Genomic DNA, 6,018 nt, shown 5'->3' with positions numbered 1-6,018 from the left:
AACCTCCTAATGACTAGAAGAAAGCCCAAAGAAGCAGATTTAGTGCAAATTTCCACATGACTGACAACCACCTTGATTTCGGACACCTTAAAAGGTCCTAGTCGCTGTTGCTGTTATAGTCACTTGGCATTTCAGCTTTATCAAAATGCAATGTGACCCTGAATGTGACCATCAAAGGTCATTGTCGATGTTGCTGTCATAGTCACTTTGCATTTCTGCTTTATCAAAATTCAATGTGATCCTGACCCTGAGCACAACCATCAAAGGTCATTGTCGCTGTCAGTCACTTTGGCATTTCTGCTTTTTTTAAATGCCATGTGACCATGACCGTGACCTTGATCATCAAAGGTCATTGTCGCTGTGGCTGTCAGATTCGCTTGGCATTTCAGCTTTATCAAAATGCCATGTGAGCCTGACCGTGACCATCAAAGGTCAGAGTCACTGTCGTTGTCGGAGTCACTTAGCATTTTTGCTTTCCCTAAAAAAATGCATTGTGCTTTTTGTGTTGGTCACAAACACATCGTGGTGGATTAAAACAAACAAAAAAATAATGATTTTTTTTTTTTTTAACCAGAGAGCTAGCTAATATACATGATCCAGCAACCCTAGTAACTAAAAGCATATTATATGTTTTGTCAGTACCAGTTAGTACATTGGTATTTTGTATGCAAAAGTATCAGGTATTTTGGATGAGAGAAAAGGTACTGACGTGTCTGTGACCAACACAAAAAGCACAATGCATTTTTTTAGGGAAAACAGGTGCTGTGCTGCCTGGCCAGAGCAGCAGGGCGAAGAGCCTGCCTGTAACTAAGCAGCAGAGGCTAGGCAGGCGTGGCACACAGAGGGCAATAGCAGCCGCAGGCAGGCTTACACAGTCACTCAGATTAGTGCATGCAGTCATTTGCGTCCCTAGTTCCCCAGCATGAGAATCCTTAATCCCTTGAGTGCTAACAACAGCTCTGAGCCGGCGCAGAGTTTTCCACTCTGGTGCCAACAAAGGCTCAGTGTGTAAGTATTGGGGATCTGGAAGAAAAAAAAAGTTTCAAAAATAAATATTTAAAAAAAGAAAACAAAAACAAACAAACATTAAAACAACTTAGCACCCAGGTGGGAAAGTGCTTAGAACTCAAAGGGTTAAAGGGATTCTAAACCAAAAATGTTTATTTCATCATTTGGATAGAGCATACAATTTTAAGCAACTTTCTAATTTACTTTTTATACTTTACTTTTTACTTATATATTTTTTTCTTTGTTCACTTGGTATCTATATTTGAAAAGGCAGGAATTTAAGCTTATTAGCCAGCCCATTTTTGGTTCAGCACCTAAGTAGCGCTTGCTGATTGGTGGCTAAATGTAGCCACCAATCGGCAAGCACTATCCAGGGTGCTAAACTAAAAATGGGTTGGCTCCTAAGCTTAAATTCCTGCTCTACCAAGACAACAAAGAAAAATTGATAATAGGAGTAAATTAGAAAGTTGCTTAAAATTGAATCCTCTATCTAAATCATAAAATAAAAAAAATGAATTTAGTATGCTTTTAACTGCAGCAGTTATTATAAATGGGATGGGAAAGGTGTGTGGCATGAGGCAGAAATAGAAATAATTTGTAATATTGTTTAAAACTGTATTCTCTATCTAAATCATGAAAGAAAAATGTAGGATTCCATGTCCCTTTAAAATACAACTCTCACTGAACTTGCTAAACCTTTGTGGGAGATTTAGCAAGAGGTGGATGCCCATTGGTTGCAGGTTTGCTAATTTTAGCATGCAAATTATATTTATTATACTGCTGCTTAATAAATCCCTCTCCAGGAAAATCACCCAGACTGATCAGCCTGGGGTAGTTGGCACTGCCTGCACTCTATGCAATGATATATATGGGGCGCAAATTCACCCAAAACAGTGATTTCAGGGCATATGGCACAAATCTGCCATATATGGCTAATCCAAAGCAATAATTGAAACAGCCCACAGCCCAGCCTCACTAGCAGAGCCAGCAGATGTGTGTAGGGTTGCCAGGGGTCCAGTATTTAACTGTACATTCCAGTATTTTATCAGGCTGTCCAGTAAAATTTCCGCAAAAATACTGCACACTTAAGAACTTGAGTGTGTGCCAGACTTCCCAACTCTCCCTGAAGTTCAGGGAGTTTCCCTGATTGTAATAGCGGCTCCCTGATGCCAGCAAATGGATTGCAATCTCTCTGAAACTCCAAGTACCATGATCCAATGTGGCCCAAATCCGGAAAAGTGTTTCAGTTTAAGGAATACCTTTAGTTGCTGGGGCGTTATAGAACCCTCAAAGCATGCACAAGTAACCAAAAAGCCCCCACTAATTTTAATAAAATAAAACACAAATACTACCTTATTTACTGCATGTAATTAAACTTCGTATTCTAAAATATTTATGCATTTAACAAGGGTACGATCAATGGAAAATAGGTTTGTCGTATGTGGTTTTGCAATAAAGCTACTTTTTTTTATGTGACTTTAGCGGGAAGCTACCTTAATGATAAGTCTCCATCGTATTTAGTTATTTAAGGTTTCAAGGTGTCCAATATATAACGGGGGGGGGGGGGGGGGGGTGGCGGCGCAGTCCCGTGTGAAGCCACCTCCCTGAAATGAGTTTTTGCAGGTTGGGATGTCTGGTGTGCTAAATATAAAAGATCTCCTATCCCTTAATGAATTACAAATGGAGTTGAAAGGAGCAGTCAAGCAGGTCAAATAACTACTATTAAAGTGAAGGTAAAGTTAGCCTTTATTAACTACAATCTACCATTTATCATTATCACCTTACTCTAGTCGCTAAGTTATTTTTGTTATTTTTCAGGTATTTTACTTAAAAAAATCTATTTCCAATTCCCTACCGTTTGGGTCCTGACTCCTCCCAAGCCCTACTTCCTTCTTCAGCGATCCCACCCGCTTTCTCCGCCTCTAAAATGCGCGTTCACGGATCCGGAATAAAATGAGCATGCGCTACTCGCGATCCTAATTTTCAATGCGCATGCGCTACTTGCCGATGTCAAGAGATTTGCTTGTCCGCATCCGTAATAAGCAGATGTGAGGACGCAGTAAGGCTGGGATTCCTAACTGGCAGTAGGACGCATGCGCAAAACAGGAGCGCGCGTGGGTATCAAGATAAGGAAAAAATCAATGGCGCATGCACTTTACAGTAAAGGGGCGGGTGACGTAGTTTGACGGTCGCCTAACGGCCGAAAAATCAGTTGGCTAGGAAAAACATGTGATCGAAAGGGGAAAAAATTATATATTTACGGGTTGAATTTGTGCACGGGTAGAAACAGCTTTATAAAGGTGATATCTTTCTTAATACTCATTAATATAAAATCTGATGAATGAAAGTTATAGTGTTTTTCCACACATAAGGCTATACTACATAGATATTGGGGGAACTTTACCATCACTTTAACGTGTTACTGGCAACCAAAGTGGTAAACATGATTGATTTGTAGTTTACTGGCAGCCAAGGGGTAAACTGACTGCTCAGTTGTAAAAAATATACATGGTAGAATCAAAAGTGGGAGCTATTGAGGGGGGCTTTGTGTGAACCCCACTTACCATTGTGCTCAGTAACATACAGATTGTCTAGTATTTTCGTGGAGTACAGCTGTCAACCCTATATATATATATGTGTGTGTGGCAGAGAAAGAGAAGCAGTTACCTATGCCCAGTCACACCCCTCCTGACAAATTTGCACCGGAAGACAGAGTATCTCAAAATACAAGTGTCACAGAATTAGTTGACAATTGTACTTATACACCAATCACTAAACTGTTCCCATTCCCAAAATATCAACAGAACCACGTTACGTAAAAACAGCATGTGAACCAAACAACAATCACGTGACTGTGCTTGCGCTTGGTAAGAGTCGCATTCGCAGATCCAACACGGGTGTGATTGGTTAAACGCACTAAATAATATATATATCAGAAACATCAGTAACAATGAGGGATCAGTGACAATGCTGGAGTCTAGTACGGGCGTGTAATGCTACTGTCATTTCCACAGATTGTTACTGATATTTTCCTGATAATATAGATTTGTTTACACTCGAGCAACTCCAATTTACGTCACATTCCATCACGTGATACCCGGAGGAAGTGAGGTCATGCTGTAGGAGGCGCTCACAGATTATACTTCTCTCGGTTTAATTCAAAGGCGGGAAGTTTTCACGATAGCGAAAGTTATTATTATGTGATTTTATATTGCAAAACGCATTGATAATTTACTGCGTGTCTTGTCAGTGTTTTAGATTGTACATTAAAATAGCAGGCTCACCTCATCAAGCGCACATTTATTTGGCCTTCCGGATTATAGTAAGTGATAAAGGTCTTTGAGAGGCTCTTTTTCCTATTGTGTGTAGTAGTGCAATTAATGCCCAATTTCTATCATAGATGTGGTCGTTAAAAGACATCACTTGTTTACATTACAGTAGGAACAAGTAAAATAAAAGTAATTTGAAAAAAAAAAGTGCATACCAGCAGGTCCATGAGTCACATACTGTTTATTTGTATTTCTATACAGAAAGCTGATACAAAATGCATTTTGCACACAGCTGAGTTTTAGGCTGATACAATTTTATCATCTCAAATTGTGGAAACTTAAAGGGACATTAAACCCACATTTTTTCTTTCATGATTCAGATAGAGAAGACCATTTTAAACAACTTTCTAATTTACTTCTATTATCTAATTTGCTTCGTTCTCTTGATATTCTTTCCTGAAAAGCATATCTAGATAGGCTCAGTAGCTTCTGATAGGTGGCTGCACATAGATGCCTCATGTGATTGGCTCACAAATGTGCATGATTTCTTTAATAAAGGATATCTAAAGATTGCAGCAAATTAGGTAATAGCAGTAAATTGGAATGTTGCTTAAAATTGTATTCTTTATCTGAAAAATGACCTTTTAAGGGACACTGAACCCAAATGTTTTCTTTTGTGATTCAGATAGAGCATGCAATTTTAAAGTGAAGGTCCATTTTGATGAATTAGTGCCCGGTTTTTAATAAACCTATTAAAAACAACTTTAATTAATCAAAATGGATATTTCACTGTTTTCAAAAACTTACCTTTTAATTCTGAATGCTGCTCCAGCGATTCACGTGGCCATCGGAAGCCTCTACAGACGTCAGAAATGACGAATCAGGCTTTCTTCAATCACAGCTTCCCCCCCGGGGGAATCTTGGCCTGATGCAACGCTATGATTGGAGGAAGCCGGTTTCGTCATTTTGGACCAGCGAAGACGGCTTGCGACTGGCATAGGAAGTGTTGGAGCTGCTGCCAGGATTAAAAGGTAAGTTTTTGAATTAAACAGTGAAATGTCAATTTTGATGCATTAAAGTGCCCTTGTTTTTAATGTTTATTAAAAACCAGGCACTAATTCATCAAAATGGACCTTCACTTTAAGCAACTTTCTAATTTACTCATATTATCAATTTTTCTTTGTTCTCTTGCTACCTTTATTTGTAAAAGGCATCTAAGCTTTTTTTTTTTGGTTTATACTCTGGACAGCACTTTTTTATTGGTGGATGAATTCATCCACCAATCAGCACGGACAACCCAGGTTGTTCACCAAAAATGGTCCGGCATCTAAACTTACAGTCTTGCATTTAAAATAAAGATACCAAGAGAATGAAGAAAATTTGATAATATGAGTAAATTAGAAAGTTGCTGAAAATTTCATGCTCTATCTGAATCATGAAAGAAAAAAAATTGGGTTCAGTGTCCCTTTAACCCCACCTACAAGCATATTCCTAATTAAAAAACAAAGTTGTACCACTATGTATTCTCTTAAATATAGCATTAGTTTATAATTGGGTGAAGTATCATAGAACGTAAGTAAACACAATGTAATTACAGTAATGGATACGATTGAACATGTTTTTAATGCAATAAGTTACCAAATTTCACCCACTACTGCTTTATTTAGAGGTGCCAATCTGGACTTTTGTCTAGAGTAGACAAGGCTAGCCATGGTCGTGTTATCAAAATAATCATTTATTA

At 38.5% G+C, this 6,018-nt stretch overlaps 1 protein-coding gene across 1 annotated transcript in view; it reads left to right on the top strand.

Annotated features, from left to right (window-relative positions):
- The first annotated feature begins 4,153 nt into the window (after positions 1-4,153).
- GEN1 (GEN1 Holliday junction 5' flap endonuclease) overlaps positions 4,154-6,018 on the top strand; it is a 240,191-nt gene continuing 238,326 nt past the window's right edge. Inside the window, exon 1 of the mRNA XM_053711236.1 lies at positions 4,154-4,330. The gene's annotated coding sequence lies outside the window, so the exon portion shown is untranslated. The remainder of the gene's footprint in view (positions 4,331-6,018) is intronic.

Source organism: Bombina bombina, chromosome 4 (genome assembly GCF_027579735.1).
Source record: "Bombina bombina isolate aBomBom1 chromosome 4, aBomBom1.pri, whole genome shotgun sequence".
Taxonomy (NCBI): Eukaryota; Metazoa; Chordata; class Amphibia; order Anura; family Bombinatoridae; genus Bombina; species Bombina bombina.
This window is presented reverse-complemented; position numbering and strand designations above follow the sequence as displayed.